Genomic DNA, 18,901 nt, shown 5'->3' with positions numbered 1-18,901 from the left:
ATAGTTTTCCAAGCGTTTGGCGATAGTTTTCCAAGCGTTATGGTCGGTAGTGCAAAGCTGTAGTGAGTATATAATCGACTCACGTTGTAAATAACTTGCTTAAGACCCTTGTGACCAATTTCTTGTCCTTGTACTGTAGGTAGCATATTTTACGAGGTGATGAGGTGATGCTGTCAGTCAAATACTTGTCTTTCAGTGTTAACAGTGAACATTGGCTTGGACACACTAAGCAGCGTGAGGGAGAAAGATGATACATTTACCATGTGACCGCGTTTACAAGGATGAAGTAGTACATGGAAACGAAAAAATGCTGCTCTTCTAGTTGTGTGTATAGCAGTTTCGATTCGGAGCTCAACTAAAATCTGAGGACTGCATTTCCCGAAGGAAGAGGGAGTTCTGCGATGCAGATGGTAAGCATTCTAGCAGCAACTGTAGCAGAACTTGACTTCATAGCTGACGACATTGCCAGGACAGGATGCCTCGCCCAGTTATTTGTCAAAACGCAGTCGATGAAGTTTTCGTCGAAACCTTCTGCCTCCGAGTCGAGTGTCGCGGGACAAGAGCACATTTGTAACCTTGGCTGCAGGTGCGTCAACTTTGAACACGCAAGTGTGTAACACAACAATAGTACAGTCCCACGTGATTAGATGTCAGTGGCTAGGCAAGAGGTGCTTAAGGGAGGTACACCTTTTAGCCAGCACAATGTATCAGATATCATAATTTATGTGGCTTTTGTATTGAATCCGCTACAGCCCAATACCTTTCTCAAGTTTTCCAGAATCTCTTAACTCTAGAGATGTGACATATCTGGAGATAAATAAGATCCTTTCAAACAGTTCTACTTATTTTAATAATCATACTGGTGGGTAACGTAAGTTATTCACACAGGTTATTCCGTCATTCCAATGGCAGATTCCTTCTTCTTATATTTCCAATAACCGTTCCACACTTTACCATATCGTACGGCGTTATTTTCGAAGATATGGAATTGACTAACAGAACCCAATACATAACATTTGACAATGAAATTTCAACACGAACTTAAGTAACTTTAGGTGTGCATATCGCTTCATTTCCGGAAACAATAATTGTTGGGTTAAGAACAACCTACCTATCGCAGGGGTGGAGTGAAAAAGCCGTGTAGCCCACGACGTGTGAATACCCATAATTTAGCCACTCAGTGTTTGAGAATGGGAGCACTTAGAGACTTGCAACCAACTTTACACATAATTTCAAACCTTTACAAAACTTTTTCTTCCTGACGACTCCCACTAAATGATGAAAGGAAAACGTTTACCGTTTACTACATTTCTCCTGTTCATTCCGTAATACTGCCGCATCAAGCATGACGTTTTAATTTGTTACTTTCTTACTACTAACTGTATTCACTATACATTTTGCAAACAGCTTTTAAATATAACGCTGAATGTACCTGCAAAATTATATCATTGTACTGAACTTAGTTCAAGAGATATGTCGTCATAAACAGTAAGGTGCGTGAAAAACTGCATCATGAAAGACGTTTAAATTTATTACACCGTTACTCCCTGCTCCAGTCTCAACACTGTTTGCAAACAGTATGGACAACTGCCGCTGAATTTGCTGCAAAAATACATCAGTTTACGACAAATAGTTCGGTAGAAAAAAATGGTTCAAATGGCTCTGAGCACTATGGGACTTAACATCTGAGGTCATCAGTCCCCTAGAACTTAGAAATACTTAAACCTAACTAACCTAAGGACAACACACACAACCATGCCCATACAGGATTCGAACCTGCGACCGTAGCAGTCGCGCGGTTCCAGACTGCAGTGCTTAGAACCGCTCGGCCAAACCGGTCGGCTAGTTCGGTAGACATGATGTCAAATACCGAGATGTGTAAAGAACTACGACATCATGTATGACGTTTAAATTTATTACTTCTTTACTACGATCTCCATTCACGGCACATTTCGCATACCGTATCCACGTAAGCCACTGGATGCACCTGCGTAGTGCAGTGGATAGATCACGAGATACCACTTCATAAACACTGAGCTGCGTGAAAAGGAAACTGCAAGACGAAATTTGCTCGAGATAAAGGTGAAGAAATACGTTTGAAATATGTTAAACATTTGTGAAATATATTTTATGTGCATACATAGGCAGAGCCAATGGTACAAAGCCCATACTAAACGCCTGGGTTTCAGCCAAAATTGGTACATGTATTATTTACAGTCTGGAAAGAAATACTACAGGTGATAATAATCAACAACCTCTTATTGGGATAAGATAGAAACAGAATGGGGTAGGAGGAGATGGACAGTGAGGGCTAAGGAGGAGATGGAGGAGCAGGAGGTAGAGAGTGAGAGGAAAGGGGGAAGTGGACAGAGAGAGGGGCGAGGAGCAGATGGAGAGAGTAAAGAAAGAGGATAAGATGCAGAGAGAGAGTGGGAGGGAAAGATTGGCACACAGAGGGGGGCGGGGGGGCGGGGGAGGAAAAAGGAGATGAACAGAGAGATTGGGAGGAGTTGATGCCTGGAGAAAGCGAGAGAAGAGAAAAAAAGATCATAGAAAGAGGATAGAGAAAGATATGAACGGAAAAGGGGGAGAAAAGGGAGGAGATAGAGAAGAAGGAGGAGTAGGCGAACAGTACGAGGAGAGGAGGAGATTGTCAGAGAGAGGGGAAGGAGAGGGATAAAGAGAATGGGGAGGAGGAGATGAAATAATAGGGAGAAGGAATAGATGGATAGAGCGGGAAGGAGCAGATAGACAGAGGGGAAGAAGCTTATGGACAAAGGAGGAGATGGACAGAGGGAGGAGAGGAGGAAATGGACAAGAGGAGATGGACAGTGAATTTGGATAAGGTGGATAGAAAGAGGAGGTGGAAGAAATGGTCAGAGAAGGGTGAAGGAAGAGATAGACAGAGAGAGGGGGGAGCAGAAGGTCGACAGAGAGAGAGGCTGGTTACTCAGTTAGTATGTAGTTATAAATGGCCACCAGTTACTGTACGATGGCTTGTGGATTATAAGATACCGAGTATCACACTGAGAGGATAAACTATAAACAGCTTTGTGCCGTCTTCACGCTTAGATTTCTTCCTTTCTCAGACAGAAACGCAGTACTTGAGACAGTGGATGGCAAAGCAATCATTTGCTTAGTAACGCAACTGAAATTTATCGTACAAGAAGCAAATTCAGATTTGTGCCGCTAAGTGTATGAGACTTTTTCTGCGACTCGTAAAATTATGCTTCGGTTCTATGCTGGTAAACAGGCGAAATGTAACGTTATTAGCGCTGCTGCAAGTTCGCAAACATGTGAGTATACGTCCAGCAAGAGGAGGAGTTGCTGGGTACATACTTAGAATAGCCATGTGTTTCCGTGCAGAATCCGAAAGGTTGGAACCAGATAAATTTGATTGCCAAGCATTCAGTTATGAGCGGCGGCCTGACGAAGGTTTTTAAAATTTTCTCGTCTGCATAGAAAAAAAGGCGACCCCTCCCCCTCTTTTTTTCTCTCCTTGCGATACATTAAATTTCTCTAACTTTGGCCGGTCCTGTAGTATCGGCGGGGTTCGTTCTCCCCCTCCACTCGTGCACCCATTTTATGCACACGCTCACGCACGCACACACGGGGACTCCCACGCACACTGACGAGCTGCCACAGGGAGGCGGCCGGTGGCGACCGCGCCAGGAGCGGCGGCGGCCGAATAAAATCCGCAAACTGCGGCGCGGCGCGGCGGCCAGCTGGCGGCCCGGCTGAATTTTTCAGGGGCCGTCCGGCGTGGGCCGGGCCCGCTTTTAAAAGTTTGATCGACACCGCAGAGCGCAGCCGTGGTGGCGGGCGGGGGTGGAGACCTGGACGCGGCGGTCGCAGTCGCAGGGGTTGCGCGCGAGCGCGCATTGTTCAGCGGCCGGAGGAGCTCCCCTCCGACGCAGTCCGTGTCGGCAGCGAAAATTGCGTTTAGCGTTTTGTGCGTCGCCGCGCGCGGAGGAGCTGTCGCGGCGTCCGGCGCTGTTGTCCGGCTGTGTTGACATTTCATCACGGCCGAATGCCGCGCCCCGAGTCCTCGACTGTTCCCGCTTTCCCCCTTTCCCAACAGTCTGTCACAGGGGCGCGCATCCCGCTAGTCCGAGGGGCGGCGTAATAATGCAGTGGAAGGGCAGGGGGCGGAAAGCTGGCCGCATGTTTAATGCACTGTGCGTTCTCCATTATCCCGCCTTACTGTGGCCCCACATTTGCGTTTTATCTTTCATGCAGCCAGCAAAGTTAGTTTTATGCGTCACGACATCGTGGCCTATCGAACGCCACAAACTGCATATCGCTACAAGCCACCTGCGAGACTGAGGATTGGTACTACATTACATAACGAGAGTAATTACCAGCTTAAAGTGCACTACCGGCCATTATAATTGCTACACCGTGAAGATGACGTGCTACAGACGCGAAATTTAATCGACACGAAGAAGATGCTGTGATATCCAAATGGTTAGCTTTTCAGAGCATTCACACAAAGTTGGCGCCGGCGGCGACACCTACAACGTGCTGACATGAGGAAAGTTTCCAACCGATTTCTAATACACAAACAGCAGTTGACCGGCGTTGCCTGGTGAAACTTTGTTGTGATGCGTCGTGTAAGGAGTAGAAATGCGTACCATCACGTTTCCGACTTTGATAAAGGACGGATTGTAGCCTATCGCGATTGCGGTTTATCGTATCGCGACATTGCTGCTCGCGTTGGTCGAGATTCAATGACTGTTAGCAGAATACGGAATCGGTGGGTACAGGAGGCTAATACGGAACGCCGTGCTGAATCCCAACGGCCACGTAGCACTAGCAGTCGAGATGACAGGCATCTTATCCACATGGCTGTAACGGATCGTGCAGCCACGTCTCGATCCCTGAGTCAACAGATGGGGACGTTTAGAAGACAACAACCATCTGCACGAACAGTTCGACGACGTTTGCAGCAGCGTGGACTATCAGCTCGGAGGCCATGGATGCGGTTACCCTTGATGCTGCATCACAGACAGGAGCGCCTGCGATGGTGTACTCAACGACGAACGTAGATGCACGAGTGGCAAAACGACATTTTTTCGGATGAATCCAGGTTTTCTATACAGCATCATGATGGTCGCATCCGTGTTTGGCGACATCGCGGTGAGCTCACATTGGAAGCGTGTATTCGTCATCGCCATACTGGCGTATCACCCGGCGTGATGGTATGGGATGCCTTTGGTTACACGTGTCGGTCACACATTTCAGATGTGTTGCGACCCGTGGCTGTACCCTTCATTCAATCCCTGCGAAACTCTACATTTCAGCAGTATAATGCACGACCGCATGTTGCAGGTCCTGTACGGGCCTTTCTGGATATAGAAAATGTTCGACTGCTGCCCTGGCCAGCACATTCTCCAGATCTCTCACCAACTGAAAACGTCTGGTCAATGGTGACCGAGCAACTGGCTTGATGAACTGTGGTATCGTGTTGAAGCTGCATAGGCAACTGTACCTGCACACGCCGCCAAGCTGTGTTTGACCCAGTGCCCAAGCGTATCAAGGCCGTTATTACGGCTAGAGGTGGTTGTTCTGGGTACCGATTTCTCAGGATCTATGCACCCCAATTGCGTGAAAATGTAATCACATGTCAGTTCTAGAATAATATATTTGTCCAATGAATACCCGTTCATCATCTGCATTTCTTCTTGGTGTAGCAATTTTAATGGCCGGTTCAAAAATGGTTTAAATGGCTCTGAGCACTATGGGACTCAACTGCTGAGGTCATTAGTCCCCTAGAACTTAGAACTAGTTAAACCTGAAACTTCCTGGCAGATTAAAACTGTGTGCCCGACCGAGACTCGAACTCGGCTGTGGCTAAGCCATGTCTCCGCAATATCCTTTCTTTCAGGAGTGCTAGTTCTGCAAGGTTCGCAGGAGAGCTTCTGTAAAGTTTGGAAGGTAGGAGACGAGGTACTGGCAGAAGTAAAGCTGTGAGTACCGGGCGTGAGTCGTGCTTCGGTAGCTCAGTTGGTAGAGCACTTGCCCGCGAAAGGCAAAGGTCCCGAGTTCGAGTCTCGGTCGGGCACACAGTTTTAATCTGCCAGGAAGTTTCATATCAGCGCACACTCCGCTGCAGAGTGAAAATCTCGTTCTGGAAACATCCCCCAGGCTGTGGCTAAGCCATGTCTCCGCAATATCCTTTCTTTCAGGAGTGCTAGTTCTGCAAGGTTCGCAGGAGAGCTTCTGTAAAGTTTGGAAGGTAGGAGACGAGGTACTGGCAGAAGTAAAGCTGTGAGTACCGGGCGTGAGTCGTGCTTCGGTAGCTCAGTTGGTAGAGCACTTGCCCGCGAAAGGCAAAGGTCCCGAGTTCGAGTCTCGGTCGGGCACACAGTTTTAATCTGCCAGGAAGTTTCATATCAGCGCACACTCCGCTGCAGAGTGAAAATCTCATTCTGGAAACATCCCCCAGGCTGTGGCTAAGCCATGTCTCCGCAATATCCTTTCTTTCAGGAGTGCTAGTTCTGCAAGGTTCGCAGGAGAGCTTCTGTAAAGTTTGGAAGGTAGGAGACGAGGTACTGGCAGAAGTAAAGCTGTGAGTACCGGGCGTGAGTCGTGCTTCGGTAGCTCAGTTGGTAGAGCACTTGCCCGCGAAAGGCAAAGGTCCCGAGTTCGAGTCTCGGTCGGGCACACAGTTTTAATCTGCCAGGAAGTTTCATATCAGCGCACACTCCGCTGCAGAGTGAAAATCTCATTCTGGAAACATCCCCCAGGCTGTGGCTAAGCCATGTCTCCGCAATATCCTTTCTTTCAGGAGTGCTAGTTCTGCAAGGTTCGCAGGAGAGCTTCTGTAAAGTTTGGAAGGTAGGAGACGAGGTACTGGCAGAAGTAAAGCTGTGAGTACCGGGCGTGAGTCGTGCTTCGGTAGCTCAGTTGGTAGAGCACTTGCCCGCGAAAGGCAAAGGTCCCGAGTTCGAGTCTCGGTCGGGCACACAGTTTTAATCTGCCAGGAAGTTTCATATCAGCGCACACTCCGCTGCAGAGTGAAAATCTCATTCTGGAAACATCCCCCAGGCTGTGGCTAAGCCATGTCTCCGCAATATCCTTTCTTTCAGGAGTGCTAGTTCTGCAAGGTTCGCAGGAGAGCTTCTGTAAAGTTTGGAAGGTAGGAGACGAGGTACTGGCAGAAGTAAAGCTGTGAGTACCGGGCGTGAGTCGTGCTTCGGTAGCTCAGTTGGTAGAGCACTTGCCCGCGAAAGGCAAAGGTCCCGAGTTCGAGTCTCGGTCGGGCACACAGTTTTAATCTGCCAGGAAGTTTCATATCAGCGCACACTCCACTGCAGAGTGAAAATCTCATTCTGGAAACATCCCCCAGGCTGTGGCTAAGCCATGTCTCCGCAATATCCTTTCTTTCAGGAGTGCTAGTTCTGCAAGGTTCGCAGGAGAGCTTCTGTAAAGTTTGGAAGGTAGGAGACGAGGTACTGGCAGAAGTAAAGCTGTGAGTACCGGGCGTGAGTCGTGCTTCGGTAGCTCAGTTGGTAGAGCACTCTCCCGCGAAAGGCAAAGGTCCCGAGTTCGAGTCTCGGTCGGGCACACAGTTTTAATCTGCCAGGAAGTTTCATATCAGCGCACACTCCGCTGCAGAGTGAAAATCTCATTCTAGTTAAACCTAACTAACATCACACACATCCATGCCCGAGGCAGGATTCGAACCTGCGACCGTAGCGGTCTCGCGGTTCCAGACTGTTAATGGCCGGTGGTGTAATTGATAAGATAATGAGGTTAAAAAGAAAACATTCCGTAGTCCGTGCTGCACGAAAGGCCATGACGAAAACTGTATACACGTGCCAAACATTCATTATTGACTGCGACAAGTGTGTGAGTTTGTGTCAGCGTGTGTATGTGTGTGTGTGTGTGTGTGTGTGTGTGTGTGTCTGTGTCTGTGTCGGTGTGCGAGCGTCTTCGCACAAACTCTGGAAGCAACCGTCTGGTGCGTGGCGGAGGACACTCTTCGCCACAACTAGTCATTTCCTTTTCTGCTCCACTCGCAGACAGTGCAAGGGAAAAACGAGTATCTTCTATATACTAATCTCTCTAAAGTTAATTTCGCGGTTCTGACACGAAATGTACGTTGGCAGCAGTAGAATCGTTATGTAGTAGGCGCCAATTGTCGGTCCTCTCAACAGTGCTCCTCGAAAAGAGCGTCGACTTCCCTCCGGTCATTCCCATTTGTGTCCCTGTGTTGTTGGAACATACTGGTAACAAATTTGCCGGCCGCGGTGGTCTAGCGGTTCTGGCGCTGCAGTCCGGAACCGCGGGACTGCTACGGTCGCAGGTTCGAATCCTGCCTCGGGCATGGGTGTGTGTGATGTCCTTAGGTTAGTTAGGTTTAATTAGTTCTAAGTTCTAGGGGACTTATGACCTAAGATGTTGAGTCCCATAGTGCTCAGAGCCATTTGAACCATTTTTGGTAACAAATTTAACAGCTTGCCTCTGAAATGATTCTGTGTCTTCCTTCACTCCGTAATGGCACTCGAACAGAAGTCCAAAAACGGGTCGCACCTTTACTGATGAACCACACTTTCCTAAACTTCTCCCAATAAACAGAAGTCGACTAGTCGCCTTCCCTCCTAGTGTCCTAATATACTGATTCAACTGCATGCATGGGATGAGCGTGTAGAGGTCCACCGAGACCAGCCGACAGTACAAGAACGGCGAAGGTTTGGGAAACGTCAATCAGCTCGACGCTCATAGCTAAACACTGACAGTCGAATTTGAATTGGTGCGCCTTACGATTCTGCACGTCTTAATTTCCCAGTGGCTGACTGAGTATGATCGAAGACAACTGCGATGTCATGAAAGAGTCTGTCATGAAACGCCCGAAATTTTGACGTTTGCGTTCCCATGTATAGGAACAGGAGCGCCTGGTACAAGATATGGGCGAATATGGCTCGCTGAAGCGTCTCCTGTACAAACCTCGACAACTTTAAACAGAAATATGATGCTAAAATCGTTTAATTGCATAGTAATACACTCCTGGAAATGGAAAAAAGAACACATTGACACCGGTGTGTCAGACCCACCATACTTGCTCCGGACACAGCGAGAGGGCTGTACAAGCAATGTTCACACGCACGGCACAGCGGACACACCAGGAACCGCGGTGTTGGCCGTCGAATGGCGCTAGCTGCGCAGCATTTGTGCACCGCCGCCGTCAGTGTCAGCCAGTTTGCGTGGCATACGGAGCTCCATCGCAGTCTTTAACACTGGTAGCACGCTGCGACAGCGTGGACGTGAACCGTATGTGCAGTTGACGGACTTTGAGCGAGGGCGTATAGTGGGCATGCGGGAGGCCGGGTGGACGTACCGCCGAATTGCTCAACACGTGGGGCGTGAGGTCTCCACAGTACATCGATGTTGTCGCCAGTGGTCGGCGGAAGGTGCACGTGCCCGTCGACCTGGGACCGGACCGCAGCGACGCACGGATGCACGCCAAGACCGTAGGATCCTACGCAGTGCCGTAGGGGACCGCACCGCCACTTCCCAGCAAATTAGGGACACTGTTGCTCCTGGGGTATCGGCGAGGACCATTCGCAACCGTCTCCATGAAGCTGGGCTACGGTCCCGCACACCGTTAGGCCGTCTTCCGCTCACGCCCCAGCATCGTGCAGCCTGCCTCCAGTGGTGTCGCGACAGGCGTGAATGGAGGGACGAATGGAGACGTGTCGTCTTCAGCGATGAGAGTCGCTTCTGCCTTGGTGCCAATGATGGTCGTATGCGTGTTTGGCGCCGTGCAGGTGAGCGCCACAATCAGGACTGCATACGACCGAGGCACACAGGGCCAACACCCGGCATCATGGTGTGGGGAGCGATCTCCTACACTGGCCGTACACCACTGGTGATCGTCGAGGGGACACTGAATAGTGCACGGTACATCCAAACCGTCATCGAACCCATCGTTCTACCATTCCTAACCGGCAAGGGAAGTTGCTGTTCCAACAGGACAATGCACGTCCGCATGTATCCCGTGCCACCCAACGTGCTCTAGAAGGTGTAAGTCAACTACCCTGGCCAGCAAGATCTCCGGATCTGTCCCCCATTGAGCATGTTTGCGACTGGATGAAGCGTCGTCTCACGCGGTCTGCACGTCCAGCACGAACGCTGGTCCAACTGAGGCGCCAGGTGGAAATGGCATGGCAAGCCGTTCTACAGGACTACATCCAGCATCTCTACGATCGTCTCCATGGGAGAATAGCAGCCTGCATTGCTGCGAAAGGTGGATATACACTGTACTAGTGCCGACATTGTGCATGCTCTGTTGGCTGTGTCTATGTGCCTGTGGTTTTGTCAGTGTGATCATGTGATGTATCTGACCCCAGGAATGTGTCAATAAAGTTTCCCCTTCCTGGGACAATGAATTCACGGTGTTCTTATTTCAATTTCCAGGAGTGTATAATTTCACTGGAAGAGATGTGCAAACTGATATTAGATTTCGATAATTTGAAACGAAACTTACATTATCCCAATGGAACGGATATCGGTGTGTGTGCAGACAGACTAATGATTACAATTTCAGAAAAATTGGATGACTTGTTCAAGATAAACAATTTCACAAAATGAGCAAGTCAATAACGTGTTGGGCTATCTGTGGTCCTTGTGCTAGCAGTTATTCGGCTTCCCATTGACTGATAGGGTCGTTGCATCTCCTCTTGAGGGATATCATGCCAAATTCTGTCCAATTGGCACATTAGATCTTCAAAACCGCGAACTGGAAGTCCTCACTCATAATGCTCTAAACGTTCTCAATCGGGGTGATATCCGATGGCCTTCTTGGCCAATATAGCATTTGGCAATCAGGAAGACAAGCAGTATAAATTCTCGTCATGCGCGAGCGAACACTACGTTGCTGAAATGTAAGCCTAGGTTGGCTTGCTATGGATAGCAACAGAAGGGGCGTAGAATATCGTCGACGTACCACAGTGCTATAATGGTGCCGCAGATGATAACCACAGGGGTTCTGTTATGAAAGTAAATGGCGCCCCAGACCATCCCTCCCGGTATGGTAGGCAACGGTCAGGCTTACAACCCACCACTGTCCACGGGGATTCCAGAAAAGTCTTCGGCCTAGAATCTCAGTAAAAGGAGTGCATTTGTCTTCAGTGAGGAGTCCCGCTTTAAACTGAACTCCAATGATTAGCAAAGACATGTATGGGGATGCCCCAGATTGCAGTCGGATACCAACCCGACTGCCGCCAGCCACATAGCCTCGCATCCAGTAGAGAAAGTCTAGGTTGCCATTTCTTTTCATAGTAGGGCCGCCATTGGTTGTGAACCGTGGCACGACAAGTCTGGCTAAGGGCATGGAGCGGATGGCGTGCTTCCACGACATTACGTGGACGGAAGCGGCCAAGCCAGAGATACGCCATGGGTACGCCATGCAATGCTGACATAGGCCTGGAGGGAGACTGCGCTGCTCATTAGCCAACATTCGTAACGAAATACAATTTTATCTATATGTGTGCTCTACAAAATGACTCGTTGTCAAGCCAGTTACAACATAGCAGTTACTTTGAGTACGGAAGTCATCGTGAGTGTAAGCCGTTCGCAATATACCTGTGTACTGCACAAGTCAAACCTGAGGAGTACATATGTCCGGCATTAAATTCACATCATAATCTTTCACGGGCCTGAGTAACGTTAAATATACCCTGAACTTGTTACATGATAGCAAATCAGTAGATGCGCGCCATGTGAGCTGTTACGATGATTAGTATTGCGAGTAATGTACTAAACTGTGGTGCAATACTTTAAGAACAAAGTAACTTTCGCATGACGGTCCACTGCCAAGTAACTTAGCTCGATGAAACTTGCACCATTCTTAGAAAGTGCAGCAGTGTTGTAAGGAGCGTGTCAGAACTCTCAATTACATTGAAAGCAATATAGCCAACGTAACGCTATTCTTTGCATTGTGTAAGATTGGAAATGAATAAGCACTCAGATATCGATAGCAATAATCTGAGGGAGAAACACGGGAGCGCGATTCTAAGCATTGTTGTGAGACTAGTAAAAATCTGAGGGCAAAACATGGGAACGCGATTCTAAGTAAGGTAAGTCGAGAGCTCGGAGACAGACGTGTCACGCTACCTTCTCGTCTGTGATGGCAGATCTTAACGCATTCAAGGCCTGATTTCATTTATATGGCCAGGAGAGATTTAGATGGCTCAACTACTATTGATGATGGAATGCAAGGTAAAATTCGCAAGCACAGCGTAAAGCGCAATTGCAGGGTTAGACTCGCATTTTAGTCCGAGTCTGCAATAATCCCATGTTTTACTTAACAGTTAATGGAGCTTCCTTATCCCCGAAATAATTATTATTATTCTCCACATCTAATTCACAAAATGCTGTGCTTATAAAGTGTTAATGTAACTTTGAAATTTAAATATATGTTAACCTCGAACTCAGCCATTATATACTTATGTCATCGTCAGACATTTCGCTATTATTAATACTTGCCAAACTATTATTGATCATCATGATATCTGAAGATTTAAATAGATTTAATTTATGAAAGCCCTTCTTACAAGTTATTTGATAGTTAACAGGACCCACGGAGGCTGCATTTTGTTATATTCATTCTTAGTAACAATAAGGTTTAGCCGCTGGTGGTGCATGCTGCTGCGAATTGCTGTAAACCATTTGGAAAAAAGAAGTCATCTTAAGAAGTGAGTGCAAATTTTAGGGCCAAACAGAGATACTGGCACACCATAACATGTCGTGTACTCTAATCCAGTAAATTCCGTTGCACAAGCCAGATTCTGTACACCTTTCAAATTCTTATTAAAAAACGATGTCAGATAGCTTATCGAAATGTTAGTTTTGAGTTTTTCATGTTACGATCTGTTGAGGGCTTAAATGACAGTGAAACTGACACTCATATAACACCCACACAGTGTTACGCTGGTTAGATTCCGAATACTGATAGCTCAGGTTGCTTATCGAGTCCATTTTCACAGACAAACATTGCCTTTATTTGTTGTAGGAACGTCACATATTTGTTGTAGGCACGTTACATTGTACAGAAGTAACTGACAGAATTACTCAATGAGTCGAACCGAAATGACTGGATATTACAAACGGTAACACTTGATTACCAGCTTCGAGCTGTCGAGCTGCTTTCCACGATCGTAAGAACTAGCGATGTCTTGCAGACATGTTGCCGTACCGCACGATACGCCGCACTAATCGGTTCTACAAGACCCTTCATCAAAAATCGTACTACATGAACTGTGCAATGCATACAGAGCGGCCCTGCACAGGCTTCGCTGCAACCAACACGTTCCACGCTCCACCTTTTCTTTTACTGTCATTGTTCGGGTATTCCGTAGCAGTTTTCGGTTGACCATAGCAATTGGCTGACATTCGCTAGCAAGTATCAGTTGTTTCTTAGCAACTATCAATCAGTGCCTACTGGACGATTGGCCCCACTTCTCGTATGAATTGCTTTTACCGTATAGTTTAGCATCACAAACGGTAACACTTGATTCTTAACGGGATGTGTGATTACCATGGACGACAATTCAAGCTCGATTACGTGCTCCCATACTGGCCGCACGGTAGATAAAGAGTGCATGTGGTAGGACGTTTCATTCCTTCACCAGCGCGGCTCACAACTGCATGGATGATCATTGGTGTATATGGACGCGCTGCAGTATGAGTATGTCTACACAGCACGTCCCGTAGGAACTCGATGGGATATGAGCCGGGGAAAAGCGCATGCCAGTCAATACGCCGAATATGTTCCAAGAACTCCTTCTTCGATGCAGTCGCGCATTGTTATCAATAAAAATGAAGTCAGGACCGAATGCACGCATCAATAGACACACACGAGGAAGGAGTCCGGTATCTCAGTAAAGTTAATCAGTGAGTGGACAGTATTCATAGACCGGGGGGTCAGTACACCCATTCAACATTGTGCTCCCCACCTGGGCCATCAAATCGATAATGTTCAACGATGTTCATAGGTTCGCAATTGTCCCCACTTGGGGGTACGTCCAGCAATGTCGACATGATGATTCTCACAGATGGGGGAGCGGTGGGTTCGGTGCTGCTGGCTCTTGGGCGCAGCTTTGCAGTCTCCCACTGCCGTTTTTGGAGATCGAAAGTTTCTACGGAACTGTCTCACTCTATATATGGTAGAGCAAATAAGAGGACCTTGAAAATTCAAGTACCCAATTTGTAGCAGCTAGAGTGCAATGCCAATTCGCAGTCCAGTATTAACAAGTTATCGAATATACCTTAATTTACCCCATAGAACGAGTAATTTGCGGTCCAAGTTGAATTATGCACTGCTTAGCGGGTTCCATGTTCTAATTACCATTAATTGCTTAATCACCAATGACACAAAGATAGAATTCATGCCACTCAGTTCCTATCACGGAAGGATATAAGAAAAATACACTGAGGTGCAAAAGTCATGTGATAGCGATATGCCGATATAGAGACGCCGATAGTATCTCGTAAACAATATATAAAATGGCATTGCACTGTCGGAGCTGTCACTTGTACTCACATGAAAAGGTTTCTGACCTGATTATGGCCGCACGACAGGGACTAGGGGAGTGGTACTTGGAGCTAGATGCACAGGACATTACATTTCGGAAGTCGTTATGGAATTCAGTATTCCGAGATCGGCAGTCTAAAGAGAATACAAATTTCTGTCATTACCTCTCATCACGGACAACGAGGTGTCCGACAGCCCTCACTTAACGACCGAGGGCAGTGTCGTTTGCGTAGAGATGCCAGTGCTCACAGACGAGCAACACTGCTTGAAATGATCGCCGAAATCAATGTGGCACGTACGACGGACGTATCCGTTCGGACCGTGCGGCGATGTTTGGCGTTAATAGGCTATGGAAGCGGACAAACGAAGCGAGGGCCTTTATTAACAGCACGATATCGCCTGCAGCGCCTCTCGCGGGCTCGTAACAATACCTGTTGGACCCTAGACGACTCAGTAACCGTGGCCCGGTCAGATGAGTCCCGATTTCAGCTGTTAAGTGCTGATGATAGGTGCCGGCTATGGCGCAAATTCCACGAAGCCATGGACTCAGGTTGTCAACGAAGCAATGTGCAAGCTGTTGGGGGCGCCAAATGGTCTGTACTACGTTTACATGGAATGGACTGGGTCCTCTGGTCCAACTGTACTGATCATTGACTGGAAATGGTTACGTTCGGCTGCTTGGGGACCATTTGCAGGATTCCTTTTGTGGATGACAATGAGCCATGTCATTGGGCTACAGTTGTTCGCGAAAGCTGTGAAGAACGTTCTCGACCTCCTGGCGCAGGATTTGGCCACCCAGATCACCCGACATGAATCCCACTGAACATGTAGAGAACGGACTTGCAACAGTTTGTTGAGTCCATACCACGCCGAGTTGCTACACTCCGCCAGGGCTAAGGACATGCGACACGGTATTAGAAGGTATCGTATGACTTCTGTCATCTCAGTGAAAATTCAAAGAAGGCGGCTCATTTTGTATCATCGCGAAATAGTAGACAGACTTGCTGCCGGGTCCTAAATTCCTCTCGATTCAATATTCCGGCGATCCAGTTGTTCGTCATTTCCATTGCAACGCTGCTTCTGCTGCTTACATTCAATTATCGTTTTAATAATTTATGCTATCCACTAATCTTAGTGACTGCATTCACCACTGGAAAAGGAACGTGACGAATTCAACTTCAGATATTCGTCCTGAAATTCAGATCCACTATTTGCTATTTACGGTCACCACCTTATGTAGGAACGAAATTTGAAAGTTAAACTTTTTCAGTCAACTTGAAACAGTTACTTAAGTTTTAATACATTTAAAACATGTTTTTTGTAACGAGAATGAAACTGACAATATATTTATCGACTACTTTTCGTTACTTTAAGACCTCTTAAAAAAATTACGTTTGTCATTTGAGTAAAGCTAATATACTCTTGAAACCGATAGAAAAGGAGTTAATGCATATAAATGTTACTGAAGCAGCGCAGCAAAGCGACCCATCAAAGACGTAAAATGATGTACCTCGTAAAATGGACTACAGCATTTCAATTATTGTTACTGATGTTACAACCAGCAATGATAAATTTTATTCTTTGATTCAGTGGGTACTTGAAAATAAACAATCACAAACCTTAGATACGGATGACACTGTCTTGACCAAAGCCCGCCCGGTTAGCCGAGCGGTCTAACGTACGGCTTTCCGGAGTGGGAAGGAGCTCCTGGTCCCCGGCACGAATCCGCTCGGCGGAGTTGCGCCGAGGTCCGGTGAGCTGGCGAGTACGTGGATGGTTTTTAGGCGGTTTTCCATCTGCCTCGGCCAATGCGGGCTGGTTCCCCTTATTCCGCCTCAGCTACACTATGTCGGCGATTCCTGCGCAAACAAGTTCTCCACGTACGCGTACATCACCATTACTCTACCACGCAAATATAGGGGTTACACTAGTCTGGTGTGAGACGTTCCCTGGGGGCGGGGGAGAATCCACCGGAGGCCGAACCGCACAATGACCCTGAGTTCGGTATGGGGTGGCGGAGGGGTGAAGTGGACTGCGGTAGTCGTTGTGGGGTTGTAGACAACTGCGGCTGCGGCAGGGACGGACCCTCTCCGTCGTTTCTAGGTCCCTGGTTAACATACAACATAAATACAACATATTGACCACAGAAAGTTTGATCACATAACATGTTGAATCAAGTCTGGCTCTCCTTTTCCATCAGAAACAGATAACTAGTCTACAGTTTGTCTTGATATGTCTGGTGTAACCGAGGATATGAAGCCAAAAACACTTCAAATTTTTCGCATGTCTGGTTAAAATGATATGGCAGTGGCGTTGTAACGGCTACCCTTCTTGCACCTTCTTGCAGCACAATGGTGCAATCGTTGCAACATCCTAATTCATCTACATCTACATCTACATGACTACTCTGCAATTCACATTTAAGTGCTTGGCAGAGGGTTCATCGAACCACAATCATACTATCTCTCTACCATTCCACTCCCGAACAACGCGCGGGAAAAACGAACACCTAAACCTTTCTGTTCGAGCTCTGATTTCTCTTATTTTATTTCGATGATCATTCCTACCTATGTAGGTTGGGCTCAACAAAATATTCGGAAGAGAAAGTTGGTGACTGAAATTTCGTAAATAGATATCGCCGCGACGAAAAACGTCTTGGCTTTAATGACTTCCATCCCAATTTGCGTATCATATCTGCCACACTCTCTCCCCTATTACGTGATAATACAAAACGAACTGCCCTTTTTTGCGCCCTTTCGATGTCCTCCGTCAATCCCATCTGGTAAGGATCCCACACTGCGCAGCAATATTCTAACAGAGGACGAACGAGTGTAGTGTAAGCTGTCTCTTTAGTGGACTTGTTGCATCTTCTATGTGTCCTGCCAATGAAACGCAACCTTTGGCTCGCCTTCCCCACAGTATTATCTATGTGGTCTTTCCAACTGAAGTTGTTCGAAATTTTTACACCCAGGTACTTAGTTGAATTGACAGCCTTGAGAATTGTACTATATCGAGTAATCGAATTCCAACGGATTTCTTTTGGAACTCATGTGGATCCCCTCACACTTTTCGTTATTTAGCGTCAACTGCCACCTGCCACACCATACAGCAATCTTTTCTAAATCGCTTTGTAACTGATACTGGTCTTCGGATGACCTTACTAGACGGTAAATTACAGCATCATCTGCGACCAACCTAAGAGAACTGCTCAGATTGTCACCCAGGTCATTTATATAGATCAGGAACAGCAGAGGTCCCAGGACGCATCCCTGGGGAACACCTGATATCACTTCAGTTTTACTCGATGTTTTGCCGTCTATTACTACGAACTGCGACCTTCCTGACAGGAAATCACGAATCCAGTTGCACAACTGAGACGATACCCCATAGGCCCGCAGCTTGATTAGAAGTCGCTTGTGGGGAACGGTGTCAAAAGCTTTCTGGAAATCTAGAAATACGGAATCAACTTGATATTCCTTGTCGATAGCGGCCATTACTTCGTGCGAATAAAGAGCTAGCTGTGTTGCACAGGAACGATGTCTTCTGAAACCATGCTGATTACGTATCAATAGACCGTGCCCTTCGAGGTGATTCATAATGTTTGAATACAGGATATGCTCCAAACCCTACTGCAAACCGATGTCAATGATATAGGTCTGTAGTTCGATGGATTACTGCTAACACCCTTCTTAAACACTGGTGCCATCTGCGCAATTTTCCAATATGTAGGTACAGATCTATCGGTGAGCGAGCTGTTGTATATGATTGCTAAGTAGGGAGCTATTCTATCAGCGTAATCTGAAAGGAACCTAATCGGTATACAATCTGGACCTGAAGACTTGCCCGTATCAAGCGATCAAGGTATCTACTTCTAAGAAACTCATGCTAGCAGCTGTTCGTGTTTAGAATTCTGGAATACTCCATTCGTCTTCCCTGGTGAAGGAATTTCGGAAAACTGCGCTCAATAACTCCGCTTTAGCGGCACAGTCGTCGGTAACAGTACCATCGGCACTGCGCCGCGAAAGTATTGACTGCGTCTTGCCGCTTGTGTACTTTACATACGACCAGAATTTCTTCGGATTTTCTACCAAATTTCGAGACAATGTTTCGTTGTGGAACTTATTAAAGGCATCTCGCATTGAAGTCTGTGCCAAATTTCGCGCGTCTGTAAATTATAGCCAATCTTCGCGATTTTGCGTTCTTCTGAACTTCGCATGCTTTTTCCGTTGCCTCTGCAACAGCGTTCGGACCTATTTTGTGTACCACGGGGGATCAGTTCCATCTCTTACCAATTTATGAGGTATGAATCTCTCAATTGCTGTTGCTACTATATCTTTGAATTTTAGCCACATCTCGTCTACA

The sequence above is a fragment of the Schistocerca serialis genome, chromosome 5 (assembly GCF_023864345.2).
Source record: "Schistocerca serialis cubense isolate TAMUIC-IGC-003099 chromosome 5, iqSchSeri2.2, whole genome shotgun sequence".
In the NCBI taxonomy this organism is placed as follows: domain Eukaryota; kingdom Metazoa; phylum Arthropoda; class Insecta; order Orthoptera; family Acrididae; genus Schistocerca; species Schistocerca serialis.
Note: the sequence above shows the minus strand (reverse complement) of the source record.